The sequence below is a fragment of the Protopterus annectens genome, chromosome 10.part0 (genome assembly GCF_019279795.1).
Source record: "Protopterus annectens isolate FY-2018-M chromosome 10.part0, PAN1.0, whole genome shotgun sequence".
Taxonomy (NCBI): Eukaryota; Metazoa; Chordata; order Ceratodontiformes; family Protopteridae; genus Protopterus; species Protopterus annectens.
Window position 1 is genome coordinate 540,228,673 of NC_056744.1, and position 15,000 is coordinate 540,243,672.

The 15,000-nt window shown below is 40.2% G+C and overlaps 1 protein-coding gene across 1 annotated transcript in view; it reads right to left on the reverse strand.

Annotated features, from left to right (window-relative positions):
• LMX1A (LIM homeobox transcription factor 1 alpha) overlaps nucleotides 1-15,000 on the reverse strand; it is a 741,391-nt gene that overhangs the window by 184,468 nt on the left and 541,923 nt on the right. The window lies entirely within an intron of this gene.

Genomic DNA, 15,000 nt, shown 5'->3' on the forward strand with positions numbered 1-15,000 from the left:
ACTTGGACTGCAACAGATCTAAGAATATAGAAAGTAATAAAATGACAACAAATGTTTCCATTATGATCCAAAGAATGATACAATGTAACCATTATATGTTCCTGGGGAAGGATCAAACTATAATGTTTTGAGTTCTTTCAGGTTAAACCAATGTGAAAAGCACATTTTGGTCATAAATGTACTAACTTGAAATATGTATCATTTTTTTTCTTAGCCATGCAGCATGTGTAATGTTTCTACCCATTTACAAATTATAGGTGATTTATTTTTAAATATTATGAAATTTTCAACAACATTTTAATTCTCTATGATAATAGTTTCAGTCACTCAGCATTTCTTCATTAAATATTTAGAGATAATATGTTGTGTATCAAAAATTGACCTGATATAGCAGTACATGTTTAAATTTAATAATAGTGGCTCCCACGTTAGGGTTAGCTGATTGCCTTGCTTTCTGGAATAAAATAAAATGAAAATATCAAAGTAGGTTTTGATTAACCTGCTTGTGTGAAGTTGTTGCAGTCTTCTGCAAAATGTAAAGCCCTGTATTTGTTGTTTTCTTTATTAATAATATATGATATAGTTTCCCTGCCATGTCCATAGTGCAGTTATTCTATTCTTATTTAATTATGTCAGTATTCATTATGGTACACAAGTGCACTGATATCATAAGCCAGAGCTGAAACAAAGGTAGAATAAGACACATTGCTCTACCTCACTGTCATTTTAAACTTCTGCAAGGGCATCAAACTTTTAAGGAGAAGGAATAAATTAAGTTATTGACTGAATAAATGGGCAAGAAGCTTCATATTATGCTATGTTGCCTGAAATTCTCTTTATTGAAAAAGTTAATATTTTTAATGTTTATTCATAATATAAACTGATGTCTCTGTATATGTGATTGGTTAAATGTTGTTGCTTGGCTAATGATAATTGTTTTATTAATGACTTGGCGGACCATGCTTCACCTTAGGGAGTATCACTGGTGAGCACCCTCTCTCCCAAAACATGCATGCCCATCTCTTCCTGCTGCTCTATCAGTCATCCAGGCCACTAATCGAATCAGGGTCAGCTGGGCCATAGTTACGATTTTATCGCTTTATGCTACTAGAACAATCTAGTTTATAAAGTAAATTGGCAGCTTGCGAGAATATATTTGGCTGTTCAAAATTAAAGAACTGGTTTTAGTTGTAACTTGGTTAAGAATTTCTTTACATAATTGGTCATTTGCTACACACATCACACTTCAACTGCATGATTTGGCTTAGCAATGATTTAACTGAAGGTGATGAGTGAATCTATTAGACATACTAGCTACAGAGCATGACAATCAACAAGTTACAAAGAGAAAAGTAATTATTTGCTCTATGGAATCTATACAGTTTTCATCGTTATATGGGGGAAGCTTGAATCAATGTCATCTTTATGCTTTAACTCAATTTGATATACCAGAGTTGAAAATAGAAAGATGGCGTAAATTAAATGATGGTCTGTTAATGAAGTCATCTGTTATAAGCATGAATATCCTTCCTGAATTACTCAAGTTCTATACAATATTTTCCAATATTTAGTCTAGAATATTTAAGACAGATAACAAGTTATTCATTTTTTTTTTTTAATTTTGAAATTCCAATATTAAATCTGAAAAAAATCACAGATATTCAGATTAAAGATATTTAATAATACCTACCATAGATTATCTTATAATGTTGCTCACTTAAAAACAGATAATTCATAGAGAATTACTTCAAAATATGGGCTACTAAAGAAATATTTTATCTTTACCAATAATTAACCAGTAATATAACTATAGCTATCAGTAACTTAGCTCCAAATAATAATTTCCCCTTTCATTAAAAACAAATTGCACATCTATATTATATATAGAATAAACAATGCTACAGAGCTTCTGAATGCTTAACATCTTAAAACTAGATTTTTCCCAAAGCCTAATCTTATGACAATCAACATAAATAACTAAATATTTTCCAATGGTCAGTACTGACCACAACAAAATAAAAAATAAAGTAAAATGAGAGAGAGGGAGAGAGATTTAATTAAAGCTTTATTATTAAAACCTCATGAAACATATTTTTTGAAAGACATAACACTATTATCAGCCTATAAAGCTTTACTAATATTCATTCTTCCAAATGCTGGTCATATATTCTTAAAATTATTAATATAAATGTGAACTGGAAAACTGTACTTTTCAAACACTGGAAGCTACTGAGCTTCTAATATCAATCTCATGTCAGATTTGTATGGATAAATTGTAGACTTCTATAATATTGCATTGCGTTCTTTGACACTGCTCCATGGTTACATTTTGTCATGACTTATTAATACTTTTTTGAGATAACAATATATAAATCTCAAAAGTTAAAATTGACTAGTTTCTGTGGATTATTAATATTAAGGCATACAACACTGATTTAGAGATAATCTTAAAACTTGTAGAAATTGTCAGTCAAGTTTAAACCCTTGTTGGATATAATTTGTAACATATGGTTACATTTGTGCAATATATGTGTTTGATACTAATAAAAAGTTGTATAGATTTATATACATTTATACTATAGGTTATGAGCATGGAAGGTTAGTTCACATTCTGTAAGGCATTGTTACATCAGATGGATCTTATATCACAGCTACACCAGCTGTTCAGTCCTTAGTTTGTCATACTTTTTTAAGGAAGCTACTGACCTTCATAACAAAATTTGATAACATTTTCAGAAAATAATGCTGCCTTGAGTCATTTAAATCACATAATCATGTTTATGCCCTGATCCCATTATATTACTTGCAAATACAAAGGTCTTCAGTAACGGTCATTATAACACCATATAAATCAGGCAGACACTGATCCAGCAATTGTTGCAATCAACCCCTAGTTATACTATCCCATTAAGAAATAAAACTATCTTATAGGATCATATGATCATAGGACATTACTAGGCTATTGGCCCTGAGGCCCTTATAAACCTAGCCAAGAATTTAGCCTATGTTCCAACAAGTCAGCACCCTATGCCACTGTCCAGCAGAGACACATGTGGAATTCCAGGGGTGTATTTTCTGTTCCCCATCCATACAAATAAATATAAATACAAACTGCCTTTAAGGACTTCTCAGGGCAAACCTGCATCAGCTTGTAGAAGACATTTGCAAAATCCTCAATATGCAAAAATCAATAATAATGCTTTGCAAGCAGATCTAACTGAGTAGGCTGCTGCATTCATCTCCCACTTTTACCAGTACCTAAACACTACATAGAGAAGTCAGTATCCATATGCCCTAAATATAATGGTAAATTCAGAAATAAACCTACTTGGTAGAACTGCTGTATAAACAAATTGCATAGCAAATGAAATAAATAAAATAAGTTTAAAGAAGGTCCCAAGCCTCCACCTCAATGCCAAATTCAAATATGCCAAAAAGGAATTTAAGAACACTATTAGAAAATGTAAAGTAGAATAAAAATTTAAGATTGCCATAGATATAAAAAGGAAACTACAAATATTTATTTAGTTATGTCTGAAAATGAAGGAATAATGTCCAAAAATGCACTGTGCTCATTCATAATAATAATATTACACATTCTGATCCCAAAGATATTGCCAACATATTGCCACACACATATAGTGCTAACATTAATGTGTCTCCTCACATTTTTACCTCCACTATCCCTGAACATTTAGTGTTCCCTAAAATTATCTTGGAACAATTTTTAGAATCCCTGTCAAATAATATAATAATATTTCACTGAGAACAGATAAAATACCAGGTTGCAAGCTCATTAGTGACAATTATATATTATCTGTGACCCTACTTAAATTGTTCAACCGCAGCCTATCTATAGGGTCTGTGCCTGAGGCATGGAGAAGAGTTAGTGTAACTCCTGTGGATAAGAGTGGCCCCCTCTACAGACCCAGGTATTAAATTGTTCAGCCACATCTTATCTACAGAGTTTGTGCCTGATGTGTAGACAACAGTCAATGTAACTCTTCTTCACAAGAATGGCCCTCTACAGACCCAGGTAATTATAGGCCCATCAGTCATACAAGTCCATGGAATGTATCATAGCAGAACTCATTTATGCAGACATAGGTAACTTAACTGAAATAGACTCCATGTAGTATGATTTTGTGAATATCAGGACTTGCCTCTTTAACCTAGTAATCATCTTAGAAAAGGTTACAGAGGCTGTGGACAGTGATTACCCTGTGCAGACTGATTATCCTGACCTGGCTGAGGCTTTTGATAATATTCCTCATGCTGGAATTTTTGGAAAAAGTAGACAAACTTAATGTAAGTCCCTATGTTGCCCATTATATTGTAAATTAGTTGTCAAACAAATCACAGGTTATAAAAGTTGCTGGTACACACTCTGAATGTAAAATGTGTGTGCCACGGGGATCTGTGCTAGGCTCTCTCCTGTTTGGCATTTATTGTGTGGACATCTAAGCTAATATCCTGGAACTGTGACTGAACAGGTTTGCTGATGACTGCAAGTTGGGTACTATTGCTTGCCTAATATTATTCCTATATTCCCATGTTTCTGTAATTGTATCAACAAAACACTTCTGGAAGGATTGACATTCAAAACAACAAACTGGAATAATTTTTTTCTCAGTCTAACATGGTAACATTTTCCCTGTTATGAATTTAATGCAAATATGAGCTTACTACATTAAATCTGTCATATTTTATGATGTCTTTTCAACACTCTGACCATTTTATTACCAGATGATAAAGGAATTATCAAGATCTAAAATATATATCTACAAGGCCTACCATAAGTCTCTGTTTTGCAGGAGATTTCTGATTTTGACAGTGGTGTCCTGTAAGAAACATATAAAGGGTCAAAACTACTGATATTTTTAAATGCAACATATGTTCTGATATTCCTTTAAATACTACAGAATTCTAGCATACTATATCAGAAATAGCTTACTTAATGATTTGTTGCTGTCTGATTCTTTGGTGCGCAGTAAAGCAAAAATGTAATGTTGTGGTAAGTTTTACCATAATTGAACATTGTAAGCTGGTGATATGTTTTTGAAGGTTTTCTGCCCCTTTTTCACTGTAGTATGAGTACAAAGTTGGTATGTATAATTTAGGGGAAGGTGGAGAGTGCACAGGTGCGTGCCCCATGTCAAAAAAATGTGTTTTTTAGTGTTTTTGATTCACATTTTTGGAATTTAATATATATATATATATATATATATATATATATATATATATATATATATATATATAGTTTACATGGATTTGGTCGTACTGCCAATTGTCGAACAGGGTGTTCTCCAAACTTAAATGTCGAAGATTTAGATGTCGAACGGTCAGAATGTCATATTAAATTCGTAACCATGGGTCAAAAAGGGGGGATGCTTAGCATTTCGACATAATTACGTTTGCAATTATGCTGAACTGGCATTCTGCAGTTCGACATGGTGCGTTCGACAATTGGTCGTATTACCAAGCCCATGCATACCTATATATATCTATATCTATATATAGCTATATCTATATATATGTATAGAAAGATATCAATGTATATCATCTAGAATATGACCAGGGCGTTAGACCTAAAAGGCCTTATTCAATTCCCGTTAGCATTCTGTACACTATATTCAAGAGACTTTTTTCCGTTCTGAAATAATAATTTGCAGTCAGCCTACATCATGCAAAACTTCAAAATGCAATCCTATACTATATTTTATCTACCTTTTGAATGATGAGGAGATGAGCAAGACACTGATGCAGTGGTTAGCATTGCCACCTCTCAGTGATAGGTTCCTAGCTGGGTTGCTTTCTGTGTAGAGTCTGCATATCCTCACTGTGTACACTTCAATTTTCTTTGGACTTTTGACCTTACAATCATATAAGAAGGATTCATGTCATTTTATAGAAACTTAGTTTTACCCATCCACAGATGGCTTAGTGGTTAAGGTCTTCGCCTCCCATGCTCAAGGTACAATGTTTGATCCTGTCCTCTGACTAGTGCCTGTTTGCAGCTTTCATGTTCTCCCTGTGTCTCTGTGAGGTTTCTCCCATGTCTGAAAAATATGCTGAGTGTTTCCATCTCAAACTCACCAATGAATGGAGCTGTGGGCAGCAGCACAGACTCTACACGGTGCCCTATAGGGGGAAAAGTTATAAAGACCAACCGCTTTGGGCATTTACTGTGGGGCACAGTATCTTCAAGATAGGAGGGCATGGATCACAGACTGCATGCTGTGGCAGGGCTAGCCACTCAATGGTGAAAAATATGGCTCTAGGTGATTCGGTCATGTTAACTAATGTTGCCACTCAATGGTGTAAAATATGGCTCTAGGTGATTCGGTCATGTTAACTAATGTTACCAAAAATTGGCATGGGTAGTTACCGGTTGAGGACCTGGCCTACCGTAACCCATGCCAGGGACCTGTGCTAATGGTGGGAGGGGCGTATGTGCCCCTAATGTCCAGTGTGTACCCGCCATAAAGCCCAGCAGCCCTGGGTCAATAAGCTACTGGCTGGCTGGTGTCTAGTTGCCCAGCCTGGGTTACCTGGGATAGCTCTGTTGAGCAAAAGCTGGACGTAAAACCAACCAACCTGCCAAACATGAACTGAGAATTTAGGTTCACTGACAGGACACAGCTTGGAAGTGGATGACATGATGATATGGAGGAGGCTGGACATACTATGTATCCAAGAAATGAGATGGAAGGGCAGTGCAGCAAAGCCACTTGGCTTGGGATCCAGAGTCTACTACTCAGGTGGAGGGCAGGCTAGAAATGGTGTAGGAATTGTGGTGAGAGACAGGCTTCAGAAGGCAGTAAGGGATATCATCAAAATTAATGACAGACCCATGGCAGTTAGACTCCAGTGTAATGATAGGGCAGTATTCATAATTTCAGCCTATGCCCCACAGCAGGATTGTGATAGTGAGGAAAAGAGTGCATTCAGACAGCAGTTGCAGGACTTACTAGATAAAGCAGGACAACATGAATTGGTGTTGATAATGGGTGACTTGAATGCACATATCGGGACAGACAGAACAGCCTATGAGGACTGCCTGGGCCCACATGGGTGGGGCAGCAGGAATAAAGAAGGAGAAACCATTCTAGACTTCTGTCTGGCAAATGGCTTGATAGTAGGCAACACATAGTTCAGAGAGAGAGACAGTCACAAGATCACATACAAGAGTAGTCAACATGCAACTCGGGTAGACTTCCTCCTAGTAAGAAAAGGCAACAGGGTAGAATCCATGATTGCAAAGTAATCCCCAGTGAAACAGTTGGCCCACAGCATAAACCACTAGTTACCACAATCAGCTGTAAGCAGTGGTTAGAGAAGGCTCTAAGGTCAACAGAGACCAGGGTGAAGACCTGGAAGTTGACAGGAGAGAAAGTACAACAGTTCAAGGAATTACTCAGGGCTCTAGCACCCCAAGAAGAGGAGGAAATAGGTGGAGTTGAAGAAGAATGGCAGCGCCTAAAAACAGCAGGTGTTAGGACTACAGAAAATATATGTGGCCAAGCCAGGTATGGAAATAAGGTACATGAGTAAAGCTGGTGGTGGAATGCATAAGTCCAGGAAGTCATCAAAAGAAAAAAGGAGTGCAGAAAGAGGTGGGAGACAGAAAAGACTGACCAGGCTAGGAAGGACTACTGGTTGGCTAACAAAGAAGCTAAGAAAGAAGCTGCAGTAGCAAAGAATTAGAGGCACTGTACCAACTTCTGGAAAGTGACTGAGTAAGGGGCACAAAGAAACTATATCAGGTTGCAAGGCAAAGACAGAAAGATAAAGAAGATAGTCAGACACCCTTCATAAGGGATGCCAGCAACAACCTGCTCACCAGTCCAGAGGGCATAAAAAGCAGATGGAAGTATTTCCAGCAGCTTATGAATGAATATAACCCCACAGAAGCTGTACTGCCCCAAAAACAGCCTACAATGACAGAAAAAGAGGAGCCCACCCTAGAAGAAGTAAGAACAGCACTAAGGAAAACAAATTCAGGGAAAGCAGCAGGCTCAGATGAGGTCACAGCAGATATGATAAAGATGTTGGGTGAGATAGGGGAGAAATGGCTCCTGAGGGTACTCATAGCAATGTGGAGAGAAGGGTGTATCCCAGATGACTGGAGAATAAGCATACTCATGCCAGTGTACAAGAACAAAGGAGACATCCACAACTGTGGGCAGTACAGAAGCATCAAACTCCTACCACATTGCATGAAAGTTCCGGAGAGGGTGATAGATAAATGGATACGCAGAGTAGTAGAATGTAAGATGGGAAATGAGCAGTTTGGATTCAGATCAGGATGCAGCACAACTGCCCCGATGTTTGCATTATGACAGATACTTGAGAAGAAGCTAGAGATGAGGAGAGAGTCCAACTGGGCACTCCTAGACATGGAGAAAGCATATGACAAGGTCCCAAGACAGCTGATCTGGGCAGTACTGCGGTGGTTTGAAGTCCCAGAAACATTGGTAGAATTAGTGCAGGCTATGTACAAGGACCCAATGACTCAAGTACGAACAGTGTTCGGCCTCACAGAGGGGTTTCCACTGGGAGTGGGTGTACATCAGGGTTCAGCTCTGAGCCCACTGCTGTTCATACTGGTGATGGACTACATTAGCAAACAGGTTGGAGGGGACAGGTCAACAAAGCTGGTTTATGCAGACGATGTGGCAGTACAGGAAGACTCTGAGCTATAACTTCAGCAAAGGATAGGAGAATGGAATGCAAATCTGAAGGCACACGAGAAGAAACTAAGTACAGATAAGATGGTGGTAATGGCAGCAAATTGGGAAAATCAGAAGAAGCTGAGAATAGAGATAGAAGGGAAGATAGTTGAACAGGTAAACAGATTCAAGTATCTGGGAGGGGTAGTTGAGGAGAAGGGTAGTCTGAATGAAGAGGTCAAAGCTAGAATCAGAGGGGCTGCAGCCAAATGGCATAGAGTATCAGGTGTAGTCTATGACAGAAGAATGCCAAAGAAGCTGAAAAGTAAGGTGTACAAGCCAGTTGTGCGACCAGTACTACTGTATGGTACAGAAACCTGGGAAGTAAAGGCAAAACAGTTGAAGAAGCTAGAGGTGATGTAAATGAAGTGCCTGAGAAAGGTGATAGGATGCACACTGTGGGACAGATGAAGAAATGAGGACATAAGAGCAGAAGCCAAAGTAGCTCCAATTGCAGAAAAGATCAAAGAGAACAGATTGCGGTGGTTTCGGCACATGTGTAGAAAAGCAGAAGATAATCTGGTGAGGAAGATTTGAGACAGACAGGAAGAAGGTAAGAGGAAGCGAGGACATCCACAAAGAGGTGGATGGATTGTGTGAAAGAAGATCTGTGACAGTCAGGCATGAATGTTGAAGAAAGCAGGAGTGTGGCACTGAATGGAGAGAGTTGGCGACAGTTAACACAATACCACGACCCCATGTACAAAAAAATGGGAAAAAGGGGGCTGATGATGATGATGTTCAATCATACCCCCCCACACACACACACACACACACACACACACACACACACACACACACACACACACACACACACACACACACACACACACACACACACACACACACACACACACACATACACTTACACACACACACACACACACACACACACACACACACACACACACACACACACACACACACACACACACACACACACATAATTTTCCTGATACCTAAAGCTACATAGGTTGCACTCTCTGGTCTCTGTTCATAAATCTCAGTACTCTGTTTATTTATTTATTTACTTATAATTTAATACCCAATTAGGCGAGTTGGTTTATTGACCCCTTTCAGCCATTACCTGGCTATGCGTATATGTTGGAGATTAGATTACAGTAACAATTAGTATACAAAGTATGAGTTTACATAAATAATAATGACCAAAGCATCACTTTCTACAAATACAGTAAAGATTGTGTAAATTATAAATCAGGATAACGTGTAGCAAGTTTAATATACTAATATCCATTCCAAACACTGACAAAACTGTCTGTTTTTTATGTTTTATCAGAATGGTTCTTACCTCTGATACTGCAGTCTTGGAATTAGTTTTTATTCTCCTTCTTTGCCCTTTCTCATTCTTTATTCAAACATTACAATCACAGTCTTCATACTTTCAGTGGGCAGACATGGTAGGAAATTATGTAGGAGTAACAATCCCAACAAACATTGAAAATCAGGTGCAAACAAGGAGTGTAGCAGGAATTCCCAATTAAGATCCGGGTTGTGTTTTGTAGAAAATTGTGAAAGGATATTGTGTTCCTTCTCTCTAGCAGGCTGGGGGGACCATATCTGGTATATTGTGTGCAGTTTTAAAAATCTGGTGAGGAAAAGAATATAAAACAGCTAGAAAGCATCTAGGAAAGGCAGCAGGGTTCATCAGGGCATGGAGGGAAAGCAATAAATATCTTAATTCCTAAACATATTATTGAGAGTCTATGAGTGAGAGAGAAGTAAGATATGATAAGAGTGTACAAGGTGTTACATGGAATAACTGAAGTGAGACATCAGTTCTGGACATGGGGAAGTACTTTTCCACTGAGAGAATTATGGATCCTTGGAACATGTTTTGTGAGTGGGTGGTGGGTTGTAATCTTCAAGACCGCATAGGACAGCTTATGATGGACAACACGTTGTGTCAGGAGACAGCAATTACCTATTAAATGTGTCCAAATGGGCAAAATATATTGATGCATTGTAAAAAAAGTAACTAATCAGACATGATCTAGTTGAGTTTGGAGCAGTGGTCACAAATCTAAACTTTCAATTTACAAAATCTATAGGAACTGCACATCAACACATTTGGTGGAGAATGCAAGTCAGATTTTACTATAGACGTTACTGTTTATCAATTTTTTAGAAGTAAGAACTGTAATAGGCCAAGGCCTAGAAACTGATTTTACTAGTGTTGTAAGTGTTAAGGTCAAGCTGCCTTCAAGTTCTGGGCTTTTGTTCATAGGTTCATAGGTTCATAGGTTCATACTAGGCTATCTGCCCGAGGGCATTTACAAGCCTAGCCCATAGTTTTGTGGCTTACGCCACCCCTTTAGTATGGGGAACTATACCCATTATTTTGCTGTGCCTCTGTTGAGCAGTGACACTGAGGTAATCCCTGGGGTATATCTGCGATCTCCCATCCATTGGTCAAGATTTCTCTTGAACAAGGCCAGCGAGGTGCTCTGCCTCACATATACCGGGATTTTATTCCACAGCATAGGGAGTCTTTGGGTGATGAATCTATCCCTCCAGCACGTCCTATTAATAGCCGTGTCGAGGTTTAAGTCTCCGCCCTTGTGGCTCTGACGGATCTAGATTTTTGAGGTGAAGCATATTCATCAAATCTGGGTTTGACATGGCCTTGTATGTTAGGCAAAGGTCACCTCTGAGCAAGCGGTGGCGACTGAATAGAGCTGGAGTTCTTTCAGTCGGGCAGCATAGGACAGATGTTTGAGACCCTTTATCCTTTTGGTGAGGAACTTTTGTGGCCTCTCCAGCTGCTGCAAGTGTCGGGTCAGATACATTCGAATGGGGCATTGTACTCAATCATTGGTCTGATGAGTGATGAGTATAGGGAGACTATGACCTCCCTTGATCTAGATGAGAATCCCTTCATGATAAGGTGGGCAATGTAGAAGGTCTTCCTAACTACTTTAGCTACATGGGTGTCGAATGACAGACTACTATCAACCTGGGTCCCCAGGTCCCTGATAACTTCTTCTGTACTCAGTGGATTGCCACCTATTTGGTAGCTAGGGGTAACCTTGTTTTTCCCGAAGGGTATGACTATGCATTTTTTGGCATTTAACTTTAGGCCATGGCTCTGGCACCAGTTATCCGTTTCTGTGAGACCCTTCTGAAGGATATCTGTGTCAGATGAGTTTTCTACTATGGCGCCCAGTTTGCAGTCATCTGCAAACTTTGTCAGCCATAACCCTCCTGTGTTTGCTTGTACTTCGGAAAAGTAGATGCCAAACAAGAGTGGGCCCAGGACTGAGCCCTGTGGTACACCACTTGTGACAGGCTTTGAGTCTGACATGGCGCCAGCAACTCTGACCCTGTGGGTTCTGTCACTCAGCCAGTTTGCAACCCATCTTGTGATGTATGGGTTAACATTTAAGCGGATGAGTTTTTCAATGATACCCGAGTGGGGTATTGTATCAAAGGCCTTCGCCAGATCGAGGTAGGCTGTATGGACTGCCTTTCCCTCATCAATGGCTTTGGTGACTGTTTCGAAAAAGTCAACCAAGTTTAGAAGGCATGATCTGCCTTTGACAAAGCCAAACTGGGATGGATCCAAAGTCTGCAAATTCCCTATGTCTTTATTTATGAGGTCCATTATGATCCTCTCCATGGCTTTGCAGATAAGGCTTGTCAAGCTAATGGGCGGTAATTTCCAGGGTCGGTGGAGGCACCGCCTTTGTGAAGTGGGACCACAGTTGCAGTGCGCCACTCCTGGAGTGCGTATCCAGAGGTAAGACTATGATTAAACAGCTGTCCTAGCTGTGGGTTTAATTCCTCGTTGAGTTCGTGGAGCACACAGCCGGGGACACCATCAGGTCCCATGGATGCTGTGTTTTTGCTTTGGAGAGAGCAGTTCTCACTTGGGCGTTGGAGATGTTTGGGGGCTGCAATCGCTTGGTATAGATATCTCTCCTTTTGGGGAGGGGAGAAGTTTGCACTGAACCTGTCAGCCAGTATGTTGGCAATGTCTGTAGGATCAGTAATCTTCACATCATTTTGAACTAGTTCTGAGCATATCTGGGAGTTTCCTCCCAGGTTTCTAACATAGCTAAAGAAGGCCTTATGATTGTCTTTTGAGTCTTTAGCTATTTTTCTCTCAAAATTTGCTTTGGATGATTTTATGAGAGCTCTTAGTTTTTACTTATTGTGATCAAGGGTGTCTTACCTTTTAAGGATTTTGCTCTATCTTGTAGTAGCTTCCTCCTTTTGTTGTAGAGTTTGTTTATGGCTGGGGTCCACCAGAGTGGACGCTTGCCTTTGGTACAAAGAGTCTTTGTTTTGCTTGGGATTGCCTTATCCATGCAGTCCTGCAGGTGCTGGTAGAAGGCATTTGTAAGTGATTCAGCGGCTTGAGTACTGTTTTCCGTCGGCTCGGAGTCCTTAAAGGAGACCACACTAGTCTTTAGAAGTGTGAAGTCGGCTTCGAGAAGTTCTTTACTGTGGTCTTTTTTATTTCAGGTGGGGTGGGATGAGGACCTCCAGCGAGATTAGTTTGTGATCTGATCTCACCAGTGAGGGGTATACTTCCGGTGTTGAACATTGTGCTCCCATGTTCGTGATGATGAGATCAAGTATGTTTTCTCCTCTTGTGGGGATGGTGACTAGTTGTTCCATGGCATTTGAGTTTATGAATTCCAGGAACTTTTGGGCTAGGGTGTTTGGGCTTGAGTAGTGTTCCCAGTCTATATTAGGGTAATTGAAGTCACCTAGTATGATGGTGTTTGGTGATACATTTATCCCTCTAGTGTTTTCAGGAAGGCCATGTGAGGTTCCTGAGTTTGTGAGGGTGGCCTGTAACATGCTACAATTTGCAGAGCAGTCTTGCCTATGGTTAATTGCACCTGGATGGTCTCCGATGCATCGTGCGTTGCCACCAGTCTTGAGGTGTGGGTGTCTTTGATGAATATGGATACCCCTCCTTTCTTGGTATTGTCCGGATTTTGGGGCGGAACGCATGATAAGAGGTAAAACCTGATAGTGCTGGGGTGCTCTCAGGAGCCTTGAACCAGGTTTCTGTCACTGCACAGACATCGATGTTCTCCATACTGAGAAGGGCCTCGAGTGTGTGCATTTTGAGATTTAGACTTCTGGCATTGAGCAGCATTACCCTTAGATTTTTCCTTTTTGTGTTCTAGGGTGGTAGGTTTAGAATTTGAGCCTTGCCTAAAAAGGCACTATGGGGTGGCAAGAGCCTTTGCCAATATCCGGAATCCCAGGGTGACAGGTGCAAGCCGTCCCTTGCGAAGCAGCGTGGCTTGTCCAGCATGTCATCCCAGGCAGACAGACATTGGATCCCCTTTGAATGACACCAGAGTTTAAGCCAATTGTTAAAGCTGATCATCTTATCTCTGTATTGTGGCATCATTCTTGGTGAAGGTAGGATACTGCTCAAGGTCAGGGTCATACCTGCCTGGGCTACATAATCAGAGAGCTCCTCAATGTCTCTTTTCATGTAGTCCAAGGAGGTACGTCTCAGGTCGTTTACACCAGCGTGGACAATGACTGAGTCATATTTGTACCTGCTGTTGAGAGACCTGAGTGCTTGCGTTATGTGGCGGATTCTAGCGCCCGACAGGCAGCTTACTGTGACCTTCTCCTTACTCAGTCAGGTGAGCGGGACGTCAGTGTGTCTGACTATGGAGTCACCAATGACTAGTGTGTCTGGCATTGTGTTTGGCCTTAAGGGCTGTGACTGTTTGACACTCTGACTGTGAGGTCTATGTGTTGCAGGTGTTGTGTTCTGAGGTGGTGGTTGTTTGGGTGTCTGCTTTGGTGGCCTCTGCTGTTTTGGTAGATTTTTGATCAGAGCCGCCGAGTATGTCTTTGTGTGTTTATGTGTATGATTTGAGGTTGTGATGGTACTATGTGAGACTGGGTCTATAGTGTGTGTGGTAACCTTCTCCTCCTGACTGGTCTTGCCAGTCCTATGTTGAGAGAGCTCAGCCTCCAGTTTGGCCGTATAGTTGCATCTCTCGCATGTATTTGTGTTTTGTGGGAGGAGGAGAGGGTTGTCTGTGTACATGAGGCAATTGTAACATTGCCTCAATATTCCCAGGTTCACCAGCTGAGCAGGAGAGGACACTAGCAACTGATCCTCGACATGCTAGAAGGACTAGACAAAAAACTTTAAAAGAGATTCCGGGGATGTGGTGACCGAGAAATGGGGTTTGCCTTTTGGGGTGCTATCTATAAGAGTGCCGTATCAAGGTAATAAGTACTGTAGGAGCAAGTGCTAGGTTTA